General features: G+C 44.0%; 1 protein-coding gene and 2 long non-coding RNA genes across 5 annotated transcripts in view; all 3 read right to left on the reverse strand.

The window, feature by feature from the left end:
* podn (podocan) overlaps nucleotides 1–18,025 on the reverse strand; it is an 82,951-nt gene that overhangs the window by 55,306 nt on the left and 9,620 nt on the right. The gene's annotated exons all lie outside the window — the stretch shown is intronic.
* Nucleotides 1–18,025, reverse strand: part of LOC127907304 (uncharacterized) — a 32,168-nt gene that overhangs the window by 13,339 nt on the left and 804 nt on the right. Inside the window, exons 2-5 of one of the 3 annotated variants that reach the window (XR_008064101.1) lie at nucleotides 15,581–15,969; nucleotides 13,421–14,054; nucleotides 10,859–11,709; nucleotides 9,532–10,572 (exon numbers count right to left, since the gene is read on the reverse strand). This is a non-coding gene — a long non-coding RNA (uncharacterized LOC127907304). Of the gene's footprint in view, nucleotides 1–9,531; nucleotides 10,573–10,858; nucleotides 11,710–13,420; nucleotides 14,055–15,580; nucleotides 16,306–18,025 lie in introns of those variants that run through there. The other 2 variants (XR_008064102.1, XR_008064100.1) reach the window with 2 other exon arrangements.
* LOC127907305 (uncharacterized) lies at nucleotides 6,245–9,352 on the reverse strand. The gene is made up of 3 exons (XR_008064103.1): nucleotides 9,191–9,352; nucleotides 6,968–7,388; nucleotides 6,245–6,339 (listed from the first exon to the last, which is right to left on the reverse strand). It is a non-coding gene; the product is annotated as an uncharacterized LOC127907305 (long non-coding RNA).

Below are 18,025 nucleotides of genomic sequence, written 5' to 3' on the forward strand. Positions count from 1 at the left end.
CTGTCTAGTTTTTACCTTGCACTCTCTCTCCCGTCTCTGTCTAGTTTTTACCTTGCTCTCTCTCTCCCGTCTCTGTCTAGTATTTACCTTGCTCTCTCTCTCCCGTCTAAATAGTTATTACCTTGATATCTGTCTAGTATTTACCTTGCTCTCTCTCTCCCGTCTGACTAGTTATTACCTTGATCTCTGTCTAGTTTTACCCTGCTCTCTGTCTCCCGTCTCTGTCTAGTTATTACCTTGCTCTCTGTCTAGTTATTACCTTGCTCTCTGTCTAGTTATTACCTTGCTCTCTGTCTAGTTATTACCTTGCTCTCTGTCTAGTTATTACCTTGCTCTCTGTCTCCCGTCTCTGTCTAGTTTTTACCTTGTTCTCTGTCTACTGTCTCTGTCTAGTTTTTACCTTGCTCTCTGTCTCCGTCTCTGTCTAGTTATTACCTTGCTCTCTGTCTAGTTATTACCTTGCTCTCTCTCTCCCGTCTGACTAGTTATTACCTTGCTCTCTGTCTAGTTATTACCTTGCTCTCTCTCTCCCGTCTGACGAGTTATTACCTTGATCTCTGTCTAGTTATTACCTTGCTCTCTCTCTCCCATCTCTGTCTAGTATTTACCTTGCTCTCTGTCTCCTGTCTCTGTCTAGTTTTTACCTTGCACTCTCTCTCCCGTCTCTGTCTAGTTTTTACCTTGCTCTCTCTCTCCCGTCTCTGTCTAGTATTTACCTTGCTCTCTCTCTCCCGTCTGACTAGTTATTACCTTGATCTCTGTCTAGTTTTACCTTGCTCTCTGTCTCCCGTCTCTGTCTAGTTATTACCTTGCTCTCTGTCTAGTTATTACCTTGCTCTCTGTCTAGTTATTACCTTGCTCTCTGTCTAGTTATTACCTTGCTCTCTGTCTCCCGTCTCTGTCTAGTTTTTACCTTGTTCTCTGTCTCCCGTCTCTGTCTAGTTTTTACCTTGCTCTCTGTCTCCCGTCTCTGTCTAGTTATTACCTTGCTCTCTGTCTAGTTATTACCTTGCTCTCTCTCTCCCGTCTGACGAGTTATTACCTTGATCTCTGTCTAGTTATTATCTTGCTCTCTCTCTCCCATCTCTGTCTAGTATTTACCTTGCTCTATGTCTCCCGTCTCTGTCTAGTTTTTACCTTGCTCTCTCTCTCCCGTCTCTGTCTAGTATTTACCTTGCTCTCTCTCTCCCGTCTGACTAGTTATTACCTTGATCTCTGTCTAGTTTTACCTTGCTCTCTGTCTAGTTATTACCTTGCTCTCTGTCTAGTTATTACCTTGCTCTCTGTCTCCCGTCTCTGTCTAGTTTTTACCTTGTTCTCTGTCTCCCGTCTCTGTCTAGTTTTTACCTTGCTCTCTGTCTCCCGTCTCTGTCTAGTTATTACCTTGCTCTCTGTCTAGTTATTACCTTGCTCTCTCTCTCCCGTCTGACGAGTTATTACCTTGATCTCTGTCTAGTTATTACCTTGCTCTCTCTCTCCCATCTCTGTCTAGTATTTACCTTGCTCTCTGTCTCCTGTCTCTGTCTAGTTTTTACCTTGCTCTCTCTCTCCCATCTCTGTCTAGTATTTACCTTGCTCTCTGTCTCCCGTCTCTGTCTAGTATTTACCTTGCTCTCTCTCTCCCGTCTGACTAGTTATTACTTTGATCTCTGTCTAGTTTTACCTTGCTCTCTGTCTAGTTATTACCTTGCTCTCTGTCTAGTTATTACCTTGCTCTCTGTCTCCCGTCTCTGTCTAGTTTTTACCTTGTTCTCTGTCTCCCGTCTCTGTCTAGTTTTTACCTTGCTCTCTGTCTCCCGTCTCTGTCTAGTTATTACCTTGCTCTCTGTCTAGTTATTACCTTGCTCTCTCTCTCCCGTCTGACGAGTTATTACCTTGATCTCTGTCTAGTTATTACCTTGCTCTCTCTCTCCCATCTCTGTCTAGTATTTACCTTGCTCTCTGTCTCCTGTCTCTGTCTAGTTTTTACCTTGCACTCTTTCTCCCGTCTCTGTCTAGTTTTTACCTTGCTCTCTCTCTCCCGTCTCTGTCTAGTATTTACCTTGCTCTCTCTCTCCCGTCTGACTAGTTATTACCTTGATCTCTGTCTAGTTTTACCTTGCTCTCTCTCTCCCGTCTGACTAGTTATTACCTTGCTCTCTGTCTAGTTATTACCTTGCTCTCTGTCTAGTTATTACCTTGCTCTCTGTCTAGTTATTACCTTGCTCTCTGTCTAGTTATTACCTTGCTCTCTGTCTCCCGTCTCTGTCTAGTTTTTACCTTGTTCTCTGTCTCCCGTCTCTGTCTAGTTTTTACCTTGCTCTCTGTCTCCCGTCTCTGTCTAGTTATTACCTTGCTCTCTGTCTAGTTATTACCTTGCTCTCTCTCTCCCGTCTGACTAGTTATTACCTTGCTCTCTGTCTAGTTATTACCTTGCTCTCTCTCTCCCGTCTGACGAGTTATTACCTTGATCTCTGTCTAGTTATTATCTTGCTCTCTCTCTCCCATCTCTGTCTAGTATTTACCTTGCTCTCTGTCTCCCGTCTCTGTCTAGTTTTTACCTTGCGCTCTCTCTCCCGTCTCTGTCTAGTATTTACCTTGCTCTCTCTCTCCCGTCTGACTAGTTATTACCTTGATCTCTGTCTACTTTTACCTTGCTCTCTGTCTAGTTATTACCTTGCTCTCTGTCTAGTTATTACCTTGCTCTCTGTCTCCCGTCTCTGTCTAGTGTTTACCTTGTTCTCTGTCTCCCGTCTCTGTCTAGTTTTTACCTTGCTCTCTGTCTCCCGTCTCTGTCTAGTTATTACCTTGCTCTCTGTCTAGTTATTACCTTGCTCTCTCTCTCCCGTCTGACTAGTTATTACCTTGATCTCTGTCTAGTTATTACCTTGCTTTCTGTCTCCCGTCTCTGTCTAGTTATTACCTTGCTCTCTCTCTCCTGTCTCTGTCTAGTATTTACGTTGCTTTCTGTCTCCCGTCTCTGTCTAGTTATTACCTTGCTCTCTGTCTAGTTATTACCTTGCTCTCTCTCTCCCAGCTCTGTCTAGTTATTACCTTGCTCTCTGTCTAGTTATTACCTTGCTTTCTGTCTCCCGTCTCTGTCTAGTTATTACCTTGCTCTCTGTCTAGTTATTACCTTGCTCTCTCTCTCCCGGCTCTGTCTAGTTATTACATTGCTCTCTGTCTAGTTATTACCTTGCTCTCTGTCTAGTTATTACCTTGCTTTCTGTCTCCGTCTCTGTCCAGTTATTACCTTGCTCTCTGTCTAGTTTATACATTGCTCCCTCTCTCCCGTCTCTGTCTAGTATTTACCTTGCTCTCTCTCTCCCGTCTGACTAGTTATTACCTTGATCTCTGTCTACTTTTACCTTGCTCTCTTTCTCCCGTCTCTGTCTAGTATTTACCTTGCTCTCTCTCTCTCCCGTCTCTGTCTAGTATATACCTTGCACTTTGTCTAGTTATTACCTTGTTCTCTCTCTCCCGTCTCTGTCTAGTATTTACCTTGCTCTCTTTCTCCCGTCTCCGTGGAGTTTTTACGTTGTTCTCTCTCTCCCGTCTCTGTCTAGTATTTATCTTGCTCTCTCTCTCTCCCGTCTCTGTCTAGTTTTTACCTTGCTCTCTCTCTCCCGGCTCTCTCTAGTTTTTACCTTGCTCTCTCTCTCCCGTCTCTGTCTAATTGTTATCTTGCTCTCTCTCTCCCGTCTCTCTCTAGTTTTTACCTTGCTCTCTCTCTCCCGTCTCTGTCTAGTATTTACCTTGCTCTCTCTCTCCCGTCTGACTAGTTATTACCTTGTTCTCTGTCTCCCGTCTCTGTCTAGGTTTTACCTTGCTCTCTGTCTCCCGTCTCTGTCTAGTTATTACCTTGCTCTCTGTCTAGTTATTATCTTGCTCTCTCTCTCCCATCTCTGTCTAGTTTTTACCTTGCTCTCTCTCTCCTGTCTCTGTCTAGTATTTACCTTGCTCTCTGTCTAGTTATTACCTTGCTCTCTCTCTCCCGTCTGACGAGTTATTACCTTGATCTCTGTCTAGTTATTACCTTGCTCTCTCTCTCCCATCTCTGTCTAGTATTTACCTTGCTCTCTGTCTCCCGTCTCTGTCTAGTTTTTACCTTGCTCTCTCTCTCCCGTCTCTGTCTAGTTTTTACCTTGCTCTCTCTCTCCCGTCTCTGTCTAGTATTTACCTTGCTCTCTCTCTCCCATCTCTGTCTAGTATTTACCTTGCTCTCTGTCTCCCGTCTCTGTCTAGTTTTTACCTTGCTCTCTGTCTCCCGTCTCTGTCTAGTTTTTACCTTGCTCTCTCTCTCCCGTCTCTGTCTAGTTTTTACCTTGCTCTCTGTCTAGTTATTACCTTGCTCTCTCTCTCCCGTCTGACTAGTTATTACCTTGATCTCTGTCTAGTTATTACCTTGCTTTCTGTCTCCCATTCTCTGTCTAGTTATTACCTTGCTCTCTCTCTCCCGTCTCTGTCTAGTATTTACCTTGCTTTCTGTCTCCCGTCTCTGTCTAGTTATTACCTTGCTCTCTGTCTAGTTATTACCTTGCTCTCTGTCTCCCGTCTCTGTCTAGTTATTACCTTGCTCTCTGTCTAGTTATTACCTTGCTCTCTCTCTCTCCCGTCTCTGTCTAGTTTTTACCTTGCTCTCTGTCTCCCGTCTCTGTCTAGTTATTACCTTGCTCTCTGTCTAGTTATTACCTTGCTCTCTGTCTCCCGTCTCTGTCTAGTATTTACCTTGCTCTCTGTCTCCCGTCTCTGTCTAGTTTTTACCTTGCTCTCTCTCTCCCGTCTCCGTCTAGTATTTACCTTGCTCTCTCTCTCCCGTCTGACTAGTTATTACCTTGATCTCTGTCTAGTTTTACCTTGCTCTCTGTCTAGTTATTACCTTGCTCTCTGTCTAGTTATTACCTTGCTCTCTGTCTCCCGTCTCTGTCTAGTTTTTACCTTGTTCTCTGTCTCCCGTCTCTGTCTAGTTTTTACCTTGCTCTCTGTCTCCCGTCTCTGTCTAGTTATTACCTTGCTCTCTGTCTAGTTATTACCTTGCTCTCTCTCTCCCGTCTGACTAGTTATTACCTTGATCTCTGTCTAGTTATTACCTTGCTTTCTGTCTCCCATTCTCTGTCTAGTTATTACCTTGCTCTCTCTCTCCCGTCTCTGTCTAGTATTTACCTTGCTTTCTGTCTCCCGTCTCTGTCTAGTTATTACCTTGCTCTCTGTCTAGTTATTACCTTGCTCTCTCTCTCCCGGCTCTGTCTAGTTATTACCTTGCTCTCTGTCTAGTTATTACCTTGCTTTCTGTCTCCCGTCTCTGTCTAGTTATTACCTTGCTCTCTGTCTAGTTATTACCTTGCTCTCTCTCTCCCGGCTCTGTCTAGTTATTACATTGCTCTCTGTCTGGTTATTACCTTGCTCTCTGTCTAGTTATTACCTTGCTTTCTGTCTCCGTCTCTGTCCAGTTATTACCTTGCTCTCTGTCTCCCGTCTCTGCCTAGTTATTACCTTGTTCTCTGTCTCCCGTCTCTGTCTAGTTTTTACCTTGCTCCCTCTCTCCCGTCTCTGTCTAGTATTTACCTTGCTCTCTCTCTCCCGTCTGACTAGTTATTACCTTGATCTCTGTCTAGTTATTACCTTGCTCTCTGTCTAGTTATTACCTTGCTCTCTCTCTCCCATCTCTGTCTAGTTATTACCTTGCTCTCTGTCTAGTTATTACCTTGCTCTCTCTCTCCCATCTCTGTCTAGTTATTACCTTGCTCTCTGTCTAGTTATTACCTTGCTCTCTCTCTCCCGTCTGACTAGTTATTACCTTGATCTCTGTCTAGTTATTACCTTGCTCTCTGTCTAGTTATTACCTTGCTCTCTCTCTCCCGTCTGACGAGTTATTACCTTGATCTCTGTCTAGTTATTACCTTGCTCTCTCTCTCCCATCTCTGTCTAGTTATTACCTTGCTCTCTGTCTAGTTTTTACCTTGCTCTCTCTCTCCCGTCTCTGACTAGTTTTTACCTTGCTCTCTCTATCCCGTCTCTGTCTAGTATTTACCTTGCTCTCTCTCTCCCCGTCTGACTAGTTATTACCTAGATCTCTGTCTAGTTTTACCTTGCTCTCTGTCTCCCGTCTCTGTCTAGTTATTACCTTGCTCTCTGTCTAGTTATTACCTTGCTCTCTGTCTAGTTATTACCTTGCTCTCTGTCTAGTTATTACCTTGCTCTCTGTCTCCCGTCTCTGTCTAGTTTTTACCTTGTTCTCTGTCTCCCGTCTCTGTCTAGGTTTTACCTTGCTCTCTGTCTAGTTATTATCTTGCTCTCTCTCTCCCATCTCTGTCTAGTTTTTACCTTGCTCTCTCTCTCCTGTCTCTGTCTAGTATTTACCTTGCTCTCTGTCTAGTTATTACCTTGCTCTCTCTCCCCGTCTGACGAGTTATTACCTTGATCTCTGTCTAGTTATTACCTTGCTCTCTCTCTCCCATCTCTGTCTAGTATTTACCTTGCTCTCTGTCTCCGTCTCTGTCTAGTTTTTACCTTGCACTCTCTCTCCCGTCTCTGTCTAGTTTTTACCTTGCTCTCTCTCTCCCGTCTCTGTCTAGTATTTACCTTGCTCTCTCTCTCCCGTCTAAATAGTTATTACCTTGATATCTGTCTAGTATTTACCTTGCTCTCTCTCTCCCGTCTGACTAGTTATTACCTTGATCTCTGTCTAGTTTTACCCTGCTCTCTGTCTCCCGTCTCTGTCTAGTTATTACCTTGCTCTCTGTCTAGTTATTACCTTGCTCTCTGTCTAGTTATTACCTTGCTCTCTGTCTAGTTATTACCTTGCTCTCTGTCTAGTTATTACCTTGCTCTCTGTCTCCCGTCTCTGTCTAGTTTTTACCTTGTTCTCTGTCTACTGTCTCTGTCTAGTTTTTACCTTGCTCTCTGTCTCCCGTCTCTGTCTAGTTATTACCTTGCTCTCTGTCTAGTTATTACCTTGCTCTCTCTCTCCCGTCTGACTAGTTATTACCTTGCTCTCTGTCTAGTTATTACCTTGCTCTCTCTCTCCCGTCTGACGAGTTATTACCTTGATCTCTGTCTAGTTATTACCTTGCTCTCTCTCTCCCATCTCTGTCTAGTATTTACCTTGCTCTCTGTCTCCTGTCTCTGTCTAGTTTTTACCTTGCACTCTCTCTCCCGTCTCTGTCTAGTTTTTACCTTGCTCTCTCTCTCCCGTCTCTGTCTAGTATTTACCTTGCTCTCTCTCTCCCGTCTGACTAGTTATTACCTTGATCTCTGTCTAGTTTTACCTTGCTCTCTGTCTCCCGTCTCTGTCTAGTTATTACCTTGCTCTCTGTCTAGTTATTACCTTGCTCTCTGTCTAGTTATTACCTTGCTCTCTGTCTAGTTATTACCTTGCTCTCTGTCTCCCGTCTCTGTCTAGTTTTTACCTTGTTCTCTGTCTCCCGTCTCTGTCTAGTTTTTACCTTGCTCTCTGTCTCCGTCTCTGTCTAGTTATTACCTTGCTCTCTGTCTAGTTATTACCTTGCTCTCTCTCTCCCGTCTGACGAGTTATTACCTTGATCTCTGTCTAGTTATTATCTTGCTCTCTCTCTCCCATCTCTGTCTAGTATTTACCTTGCTCTATGTCTCCCGTCTCTGTCTAGTTTTTACCTTGCTCTCTCTCTCCCGTCTCTGTCTAGTATTTACCTTGCTCTCTCTCTCCCGTCTGACTAGTTATTACCTTGATCTCTGTCTAGTTTTACCTTGCTCTCTGTCTAGTTATTACCTTGCTCTCTGTCTAGTTATTACCTTGCTCTCTGTCTCCCGTCTCTGTCTAGTTTTTACCTTGTTCTCTGTCTCCCGTCTCTGTCTAGTTTTTACCTTGCTCTCTGTCTCCCGTCTCTGTCTAGTTATTACCTTGCTCTCTGTCTAGTTATTACCTTGCTCTCTCTCTCCCGTCTGACGAGTTATTACCTTGATCTCTGTCTAGTTATTACCTTGCTCTCTCTCTCCCATCTCTGTCTAGTATTTACCTTGCTCTCTGTCTCCTGTCTCTGTCTAGTTTTTACCTTGCTCTCTCTCTCCCATCTCTGTCTAGTATTTACCTTGCTCTCTGTCTCCCGTCTCTGTCTAGTATTTACCTTGCTCTCTCTCTCCCGTCTGACTAGTTATTACTTTGATCTCTGTCTAGTTTTACCTTGCTCTCTGTCTAGTTATTACCTTGCTCTCTGTCTAGTTATTACCTTGCTCTCTGTCTCCCGTCTCTGTCTAGTTTTTACCTTGTTCTCTGTCTCCCGTCTCTGTCTAGTTTTTACCTTGCTCTCTGTCTCCCGTCTCTGTCTAGTTATTACCTTGCTCTCTGTCTAGTTATTACCTTGCTCTCTCTCTCCCGTCTGACGAGTTATTACCTTGATCTCTGTCTAGTTATTACCTTGCTCTCTCTCTCCCATCTCTGTCTAGTATTTACCTTGCTCTCTGTCTCCTGTCTCTGTCTAGTTTTTACCTTGCACTCTTTCTCCCGTCTCTGTCTAGTTTTTACCTTGCTCTCTCTCTCCCGTCTCTGTCTAGTATTTACCTTGCTCTCTCTCTCCCCGTCTGACTAGTTATTACCTTGATCTCTGTCTAGTTTTACCTTGCTCTCTCTCTCCCGTCTGACTAGTTATTACGTTGCTCTCTGTCTAGTTATTACCTTGCTCTCTGTCTAGTTATTACCTTGCTCTCTGTCTAGTTATTACCTTGCTCTCTGTCTAGTTATTACCTTGCTCTCTGTCTCCCGTCTCTGTCTAGTTTTTACCTTGTTCTCTGTCTCCCGTCTCTGTCTAGTTTTTACCTTGCTCTCTGTCTCCCGTCTCTGTCTAGTTATTACCTTGCTCTCTGTCTAGTTATTACCTTGCTCTCTCTCTCCCGTCTGACTAGTTATTACCTTGCTCTCTGTCTAGTTATTACCTTGCTCTCTCTCTCCCGTCTGACGAGTTATTACCTTGATCTCTGTCTAGTTATTATCTTGCTCTCTCTCTCCCATCTCTGTCTAGTATTTACCTTGCTCTCTGTCTCCCGTCTCTGTCTAGTTTTTACCTTGCGCTCTCTCTCTCCGTCTCTGTCTAGTATTTACCTTGCTCTCTCTCTCCCGTCTGACTAGTTATTACCTTGATCTCTGTCTACTTTTACCTTGCTCTCTGTCTAGTTATTACCTTGCTCTCTGTCTAGTTATTACCTTGCTCTCTGTCTCCCGTCTCTGTCTAGTGTTTACCTTGTTCTCTGTCTCCCGTCTCTGTCTAGTTTTTACCTTGCTCTCTGTCTCCCGTCTCTGTCTAGTTATTACCTTGCTCTCTGTCTAGTTATTACCTTGCTCTCTCTCTCCCGTCTGACTAGTTATTACCTTGATCTCTGTCTAGTTATTACCTTGCTTTCTGTCTCCGTCTCTGTCTAGTTATTACCTTGCTCTCTCTCTCCTGTCTCTGTCTAGTATTTACGTTGCTTTCTGTCTCCCGTCTCTGTCTAGTTATTACCTTGCTCTCTGTCTAGTTATTACCTTGCTTTCTGTCTCCCGTCTCTGTCTAGTTATTACCTTGCTATCTGTCTAGTTATTACCTTGCTTTCTGTCTCCCGTCTCTGTCTAGTTATTACCTTGCTCTCTGTCTAGTTATTACCTTGCTCTCTCTCTCCCGGCTCTGTCTAGTTATTACATTGCTCTCTGTCTAGTTATTACCTTGCTCTCTGTCTAGTTATTACCTTGCTTTCTGTCTCCCGTCTCTGTCCAGTTATTACCTTGCTCTCTGTCTAGTTTATACATTGCTCCCTCTCTCCCGTCTCTGTCTAGTATTTACCTTGCTCTCTCTCTCCCGTCTGACTAGTTATTACCTTGATCTCTGTCTACTTTTACCTTGCTCTCTGTCTCCCGTCTCTGTCTAGTTATTACCTTGCTCTCTGTCTAGTTATTACCTTGCTCTCTGTCTAGTTATTACCTTGCTCTCTGTCTAGTTATTACCTTGTTCTCTCTCTCCCGTCTCTGTCTAGTATTTACCTTGCTCTCTTTCTCCCGTCTCCGTGGAGTTTTTACGTTGTTCTCTCTCTCCCGTCTCTGTCTGGTATTTATCTTGCTCTCTCTCTCTCCCGTCTCTGTCTAGTTTTTACCTTGCTCTCTCTCTCCCGGCTCTCTCTAGTTTTTACCTTGCTCTCTCTCTCCCGTCTCTGTCTAATTGTTATCTTGCTCTCTCTCTCCCGTCTCTCTCTAGTTTTTACCTTGCTCTCTCTCTCCCGTCTCTGTCTAGTATTTACCTTGCTCTCTCTCTCCCGTCTGACTAGTTATTACCTTGCTCTCTGTCTAGTTATTACCTTGCTCTCTGTCTAGTTATTACCTTGCTCTCTGTCTAGTTATTACCTTGCTCTCTGTCTCCCGTCTCTGTCTAGTTTTTACCTTGTTCTCTGTCTCCCGTCTCTGTCTACTGTTTACCTTGCTCTCTGTCTAGTTATTACCTTGCTCTCTGTCTAGTTTTTACCTTGCTCTCTCTCTCCCGGCTCTGTCTAGTTTTTACCTTGCTCTCTGTCTAGTTTTTACCTTGCTCTCTCTCTCCCGTCTCTGTCTAGTATTTATCTTGCTCTCTCTCTCTCCCGGCTCTCTCTAGTTTTTACCTTGCTCTCTCTCTCCCGTCTCTGTCTAATTTTTACCTTGCTCTCTGTCTAGTTTTTACCTTGCTCTCTCTCTCCCGTCTCTGTCTAGTATTTATCTTGCTCTCTCTCTCCCGGCTCTCTCTAGTTTTTACCTTGTTCTCTGTCTCCGTCTCTGTCTACTTTTTACCTTGCTCTCTGTCTAGTTATTACCTTGCTCTCTGTCTAGTTTTTACCTTGCTCTCTCTCTCCCGGCTCTGTCTAGTTTTTATCTTGCTCTCTCTCTCTCCCGGCTCTCTCTAGTTTTTACCTTGCTCTCTCTCTCCCGTCTCTGTCTAATTTTTACCTTGCTATCTGTCTAGTTATTACCTTGTTCTCTCTCTCCCGTCTCTGTCTAGTATTTACCTTGCTCTCTCTCTCTCCCGGCTCTCTCTAGTTTTTACCTTGCTCTCTCTCTCTCCCGGCTCTCTCTAGTTATTACCTTGCGCTCTCTCTCCCGTCTCTGTCTAGTTTTTACCTTGCTCTCTCTCTCCCGTCTCTGTCTAGTATTTATCTTGCTCTCTCTCTCTCTCCCGGCTCTCTCTAGTTTTTACCTTGCTCTCTCTCTCCCGTCTCTGTCTAATTTATACCTTGCTCTCTGTCTGGTTATTACCTTGTTCTCTCTCTCCCATCTCTGTGTAATTTTTACCTTGCTCTCTGTCTAGTTATTACCTTGCTTTCGGTCTCCCGTCTCTGTCTAGTTATTTCCTTGCTCTCTCTCTCCCGGCTATGTCTAGTTATGACATTGCTCTCTGTCTAGTTATTACCTTGCTCTCTGTCTCCCGTCTCTGTCTAGTTATTACCTTGTTCTCTGTCTCCCGTCTCTGTCTAGTTTTTACCTTGCTCTCTCTCTCCCGTCTCTGTCTAGTATTTACCTTGCTCTCTCTCCCGTCTGACTAGTTATTACCTTGATCTCTCTCTAGTTTTTACCTTGCTCTCTCTCTCTCCCGTCTCCGTGGAGTTTTTACGTTGCTCTCTCTCTCCCATCTCTGTCTAGTTTTTATTTTGCTCTCTGTCTAGTTATTACCTTGTTCTCTCTCTCCCATCTCTGTCTAATTTTTACCTTGCTCTCTGTCTAGTTATTACCTTGTTCTCTCTCTCCCGTCTCTGTCTAGTATTTACCTTGCTCTCTTTCTCCCGTCTCCGTGGAGTTTTTACGTTGTTCTCTCTCTCCCGTCTCTGTCTAGTTTTTACCTTGCTCTCTCTCTCCCGTCTCTGTCTAATTTTTACCTTGCTCTCTGTCTAGTTATTACCTTGCTCTCTCTCTCTGTCTCTGTCTAGTATTTACGTTGCTTTCTGTCTCCGTCTCTGTCTAGTTATTACCTTGCTCTCTGTCTAGTTATTACCTTGCTCTCTCTCTCCCGGCTCTGTCTAGTTATTACCTTGCTCTCTGTCTAGTTATTACCTTGCTTTCTGTCTCCCGTCTCTGTCTAGTTATTACCTTGCTCTCTGTCTAGTTATTACCTTGCTCTCTCTCTCCCGGCTCTGTCTAGTTATTACATTGCTCTCTGTCTAGTTATTACCTTGCTCTCTGTCTAGTTATTACCTGGCTTTCTGTCTCCGTCTCTGTCCAGTTATTACCTTGCTCTCTGTCTAGTTTATACATTGCTCCCTCTCTCCCGTCTCTGTCTAGTATTTACCTTGCTCTCTCTCTCCCGTCTGACTAGTTATTACCTTGATCTCTGTCTACTTTTACCTTGCTCTCTGTCTCCCGTCTCTGTCTAGTTATTACCTTGCTCTCTGTCTAGTTATTACCTTGCTCTCTGTCTAGTTATTACCTTGCTCTCTGTCTAGTTATTACCTTGTTCTCTCTCTCCCGTCTCTGTCTAGTATTTACCTTGCTCTCTTTCTCCCGTCTCCGTGGAGTTTTTACGTTGTTCTCTCTCTCCGTCTCTGTCTGGTATTTATCTTGCTCTCTCTCTCTCCCGTCTCTGTCTAGTTTTTACCTTGCTCTCTCTCTCCCGGCTCTCTCTAGTTTTTACCTTGCTCTCTCTCTCCCGTCTCTGTCTAATTGTTATCTTGCTCTCTCTCTCCCGTCTCTCTCTAGTTTTTACCTTGCTCTCTCTCTCCCGTCTCTGTCTAGTATTTACCTTGCTCTCTCTCTCCCGTCTGACTAGTTATTACCTTGATCTCTGTCTAGTTTTACCTTGCTCTCTGCCTCCCGTCTCTGTCTAGTTATTACCTTGCTCTCTGTCTAGTTATTACCTTGCTCTCTGTCTAGTTATTACCTTGCTCTCTGTCTAGTTATTACCTTGCTCTCTGTCTCCCGTCTCTGTCTAGTTTTTACCTTGTTCTCTGTCTCCCGTCTCTGTCTACTTTTTACCTTGCTCTCTGTCTAGTTATTACCTTGCTCTCTGTCTAGTTTTTACCTTGCTCTCTCTCTCCCGGCTCTGTCTAGTTTTTACCTTGCTCTCTGTCTAGTTTTTACCTTGCTCTCTCTCTCCCGTCTCTGTCTAGTATTTATCTTGCTCTCTCTCTCTCCCGGCTCTCTCTAGTTTTTACCTTGCTCTCTCTCTCCCGGCTCTGTCTAGTTTTTACCTTGCTCTCTGTCTAGTTTTTACCTTGCTCTCTCTCTCCCGTCTCTGTCTAGTATTTATCTTGCTCTCTCTCTCCCGGCTCTCTCTAGTTTTTACCTTGTTCTCTGTCTCCCGTCTCTGTCTACTTTTTACCTTGCTCTCTGTCTAGTTATTACCTTGCTCTCTGTCTAGTTTTTACCTTGCTCTCTCTCTCCCGGCTCTGTCTACTTTTTACCTTGCTCTCTGTCTAATTTTTACCTTGCTCTCTGTCTAGTTATTACCTTGTTCTCTCTCTCCCGTCTCTGTCTAGTTTTTACCTTGCTCTCTTTCTCCCGTCTCCGTGGAGTTTTTACGTTGTTCTCTCTCTCCCGTCTCTGTCTAGTATTTATCTTGCTCTCTCTCTCTCCCGTCTCTGTCTAGTTTTTACCTTGCTCTCTCTCTCCCGGCTCTCTCTAGTTTTTACCTTGCCCTCTCTCTCCCGTCTCTGTCTAATTGTTATCTTGCTCTCTCTCTCCCGTCTCTCTCTAGTTTTTACCTTGCTCTCTCTCTCCCGTCTCTGTCTAGTATTTATCTTGCTCTCTCTCTCCCTGCTCTGTCTAGTTATTACCTTGCTCTCTGTCTAGTTATTACCTTGCTTTCGGTCTCCCGTCTCTGTCTAGTTATTACCTTGCTCTCTCTCTCCCGGCTCTGTCTAGTTATGACATTGCTCTCTGTCTAGTTATTACCTTGCTCTCTCTCTCCCGTCTCTGTCTAGTATTTACCTTGCTCTCTCTCTCCCGGCTCTGTCTAGTTATTACCTTGCTTTCTGTCTCCCGTCTCTGTCTAGTTATTACCTTGCTCTCTCTCTCCCGGCTCTGTCTAGTTATTACCTTGCTCTCTGTCTAGTTATTACCTTGCTTTCTGTCTCCCGTCTCTGTCTAGTTATTACCTTGCTATCTGTCTAGTTATTACCTTGCTTTCTGTCTCCCGTCTCTGTCTAGTTATTACCTTGCTCTCTCTCTCCCGGCTCTGTCTAGTTATTACCTTACTCTCTGTCTAGTTATTACCTTGCTTTCTGTCTCCCGTCTCTGTCTAGTTATTACCTTGATCTCTGTCTAGTTATTACCTTGCTCTCTCTTTCCCGGCTCTGTCTAGTTATTACATTGCTCTCTGTCTAGTTATTACCTTGCTCTCTGTCTCCCGTCTCTGTCTAGTTATTACCTTGCTTTCTGTCTCCCGTCTCTGTCTAGTTATTACCTTGCTCTCTGTCTAGTTATTACCTTGCTCTCTCTCTCCCGTCTGACTAGTTATTACCTTGATCTCTGTCTAGTTATTACCTTGCTCTCTCTCTCCCGTCTGACGATTTACTACTTTGATCTCTGTCTAGTTATTACCTTGCTCTCTCTCTCCCATCTCTGTCTAGTATTTATCTTGCTCTCTCTCTCTCCCGGCTCTCTCTAGTTTTTACCTTGCCCTCTCTCTCCCATCTCTGTCTAGTTTTTACCTTGCTCTCTCTCTCCCGTCTCTGTCTAGTATTTACCTTGCTCTCTCTCTCCCGTCTGACTAGTTATTACCTTGATCTCTGTCTAGTTTTAGCTTGCTCTTTGTCTCCCGTCTCTGTCTAGTTATTACCTTGCTCTCTGTCTAGTTATTACCTTGCTCTCTGTCTAGTTATTACCTTGCTCTCTGTCTAGTTATTACCTTGCTCTCTGTCTCCCGTCTCTGTCTAGTTTTTACCTTGTTCTCTGTCTCCCGTCTCTGTCTAGTTTTAGCTTGCTCTTTGTCTCCCGTCTCTGTCTAGTTATTACCTTGCTCTCTGTCTAGTTATTACCTTGCTCTCTGTCTAGTTATTACCTTGCTCTCTGTCTAGTTTTTACCTTGCTCTCTGTCTCCTGTCTCTGTCTAGTTATTACCTTGCTCTCTGTCTAGTTATTACCTTGCTCTCTCTCTCCCGTCTGACTAGTTATTACCTTGCTCTCTGTCTAGTTATTACCTTGCTCTCTCTCTCCCGTCTGACGAGTTATTACCTTGATCTCTGTCTAGTTATTATCTTGCTCTCTCTCTCCCATCTCTGTCTAGTATTTACCTTGCTCTCTGTCTCCCGTCTCTGTCTAGTTTTTACCTTGCTCTCTCTCTCCCGTCTCTGTCTAGTATTTACCTTGCTCTCTCTCTCCCGTCTGACTAGTTATTACCTTGATCTCTGTCTAGTTATTACCTTGCTCTCTGACTTGTTATTACCTTGCTCTCTTTCTCCCGTCTCTGTCTAGTTTTTACCTTGTTCTCTGTCTCCCGTCTCTGTCTACTTTTTACCTTGCTCTCTGTCTCCCGTCTCTGTCTAGTTATTACCTTGCTCTCTGTCTAATTATTACCTTGCTCTCTCTCTCCCGTCTGACTAGTTATTACCTTGATCTCTGTCTAGTTATTACCCTGCTTTCTGTCTCCCGTCTCTGTCTAGTTATTACCTTGCTCTCTCTCTCCCGTCTCTGTCTAGTATTTACCTTGCTTTCTGTCTCCCGTCTCTGTCTAGTTATTACCTTGCTCTCTGTCTAGTTATTACCTTGCTCTCTCTCTCCCGGCTCTGTCTAGTTATTACATTGCTCTCTGTCTAGTTATTACCTTGCTTTCTGTCTCCTGTCTCTGTCTAGTTATTACCTTGCTCTCTGTCTCGTTATTACCTTGCTCTCTCTCTCCCGGCTCTGTCTAGTTATTACATTGCTCTCTGTCTAGTTATTACCTTGCTCTCTGTCTAGTTATTACCTTGCTTTCTGTCTCCGTCTCTGTCCAGTTATTACCTTGCTCTCTGTCTAGTTATTACCTTGCTCTCTGTCTCCCGTCTCTGCCTAGTTATTACCTTGTTCTCTGTCTCCCGTCTCTGTCTAGTTTTTACCTTGCTCCCTCTCTCCCGTCTCTGTCTAGTATTTACCTTGCTCTCTCTCTCCCGTCTGACTAGTTATTACCTTGATCTCTGTCTAGTTATTACCTTGCTCTCTGTCTAGTTATTACCTTGCTCTCTCTCTCCCATCTCTGTCTAGTTATTACCTTGCTCTCTGTCAAGTTATTACCTTGCTCTCTCTCTCCCGTCTGACTAGTTATTACCTTGATCTCTGTCTAGTTATTACCTTGCTCTCTCTCTCCCGTCTCTGTCTAGTATTTACCTTGCTTTCTGTCTAGTTATTACCTTGCTCTCTCTCTCCCGTCTGACTAGTTATTACCTTGATATCTGTCTAGTTATTACCTTGCTCTCTCTCTCCCATCTCTGTCTAGTATTTACCTTGCTCTCTGTCTCCCGTCTCTGTCTAGTTTTTACCTTGCTCTCTCTCTCCCGTCTCTGTCTAGTTTTTACCTTGCTCTCCCTCTCCCGTCTCTGTCTAGTATTTACCTTGCTCTCTCTCTCCCGTCTGACTAGTTATTACCTTGATCTCTGTCTAGTTTTACCTTGCTCTCTGTCTCCCGTCCCTGTCTAGTTTTTACCTTGTTCTCTGTCTCCCGTCTCTGTCTAGTTTTTACCTTGCTCTCTGTCTCCCGTCTCTGTCTAGTTATTACCTTGCTCTCTGTCTAGTTATTACCTTGCTCTCTTTCTCCCGTCTGACTAGTTATTACCTTGCTCTCTGTCTAGTTATTATCTTGCTCTCTCTCTCCCATCTCTGTCTAGTATTTACCTTGCTCTCTCTCTCCCGTCTGACTAGTTATTACCTTGATCTCTGTCTAGTTTTACCCTGCTCTCTGTCTATTTATTACCTTGCTCTCTGTCTAGTTATTACCTTGCTCTCTGTCTAGTTTTTACCTTGCTCTCTGTCTCCCGTCTCTGTCTAGTTTTTACCTTGTTCTCTGTCTCCCGTCTCTGTCTAGTTTTTACCTTGCTCTCTGTCTAGTTTTTACCTTGCTCTCTGTCTAGTTATTACCTTGCTCTCTGTCTAGTTTTTACCTTGCTCTCTGTCTAGTTTTTACCTTGCTCTCTGTCTAGTTTTTACCTTGCTCTCTGTCTAGTTATTACCTTGCTCTCTGTCTAGTTTTTACCTTGCTCTCTGTCTAGTTATTACCTTGCTCTCTGTCTAGTTTTTACCTTGCTCTCTGTCTCCCGTCTCTGTCTAGTTTTTACCTTGTTCTCTGTCTCCCGTCTCTGTCTAGTTTTTACCTTGCTCTCTGTCTCCCGTCTCTGTCTAGTTATTACCTTGCTCTCTGTCTAGTTATTACCTTGCTCTCTCTCTCCCGTCTGACTAGTTATTATCTTGATCTCTGTCTAGTTATTACCTTGCTTTCTGTCTCCGTCTCTGTCTAGTTATTACCTTGCTCTCTCTCTCCGTCTCTGTCTAGTATTTACCTTGCTTTCTGTCTCCGTCTCTGTCTAGTTATTACCTTGCTCTCTGTCTAGTTATTACCTTGCTCTCTCTCTCCCGGCTCTGTCTAGTTATTACCTTGCTCTCTGTCTAGTTATTACCTTGCTTTCTGTCTCCCGTCTCTGTCTAGTTATTACATTGCTCTCTGTCTAGTTATTACCTTGCTCTCTCTCTCCCGGCTCTGTCTAGTTATTACATTGCTCTCTGTCTAGTTATTACCTTGCTCTCTGTCTAGTTATTTCCTTGCTTTCTGTCTCCGTCTCTGTCCAGTTATTACCTTGCTCTCTGTCTAGTTATTACCTTGCTCTCTCTCTCCGTCTGACTAGTTATTACCGTGTTCTCTGTCTAGTTATTACCTTGCTTTCTGTCTCCCGTCTCTGTCTAGTTATTACCTTGCTCTCTCTCTCCGTCTCTGTCTAGTATTTACCTTGCTCTCTGTCTAGTTATTACCTTGCTCTCTGTCTAGTTATTACCTTGCTTTCTGTCTCCCGTCTCTGTCTAGTTATTACCTTGCTCTCTGTCTAGTTATTTCCTTGCTTTCTGTCTCCGTCTCTGTCCAGTTATTACCTTGCTCTCTGTCTAGTTATTACCTTGCTCTCTCTCTCC

The sequence above is a fragment of the Oncorhynchus keta genome, chromosome 1 (assembly GCF_023373465.1).
Source record: "Oncorhynchus keta strain PuntledgeMale-10-30-2019 chromosome 1, Oket_V2, whole genome shotgun sequence".
In the NCBI taxonomy this organism is placed as follows: Eukaryota; Metazoa; Chordata; class Actinopteri; order Salmoniformes; family Salmonidae; genus Oncorhynchus; species Oncorhynchus keta.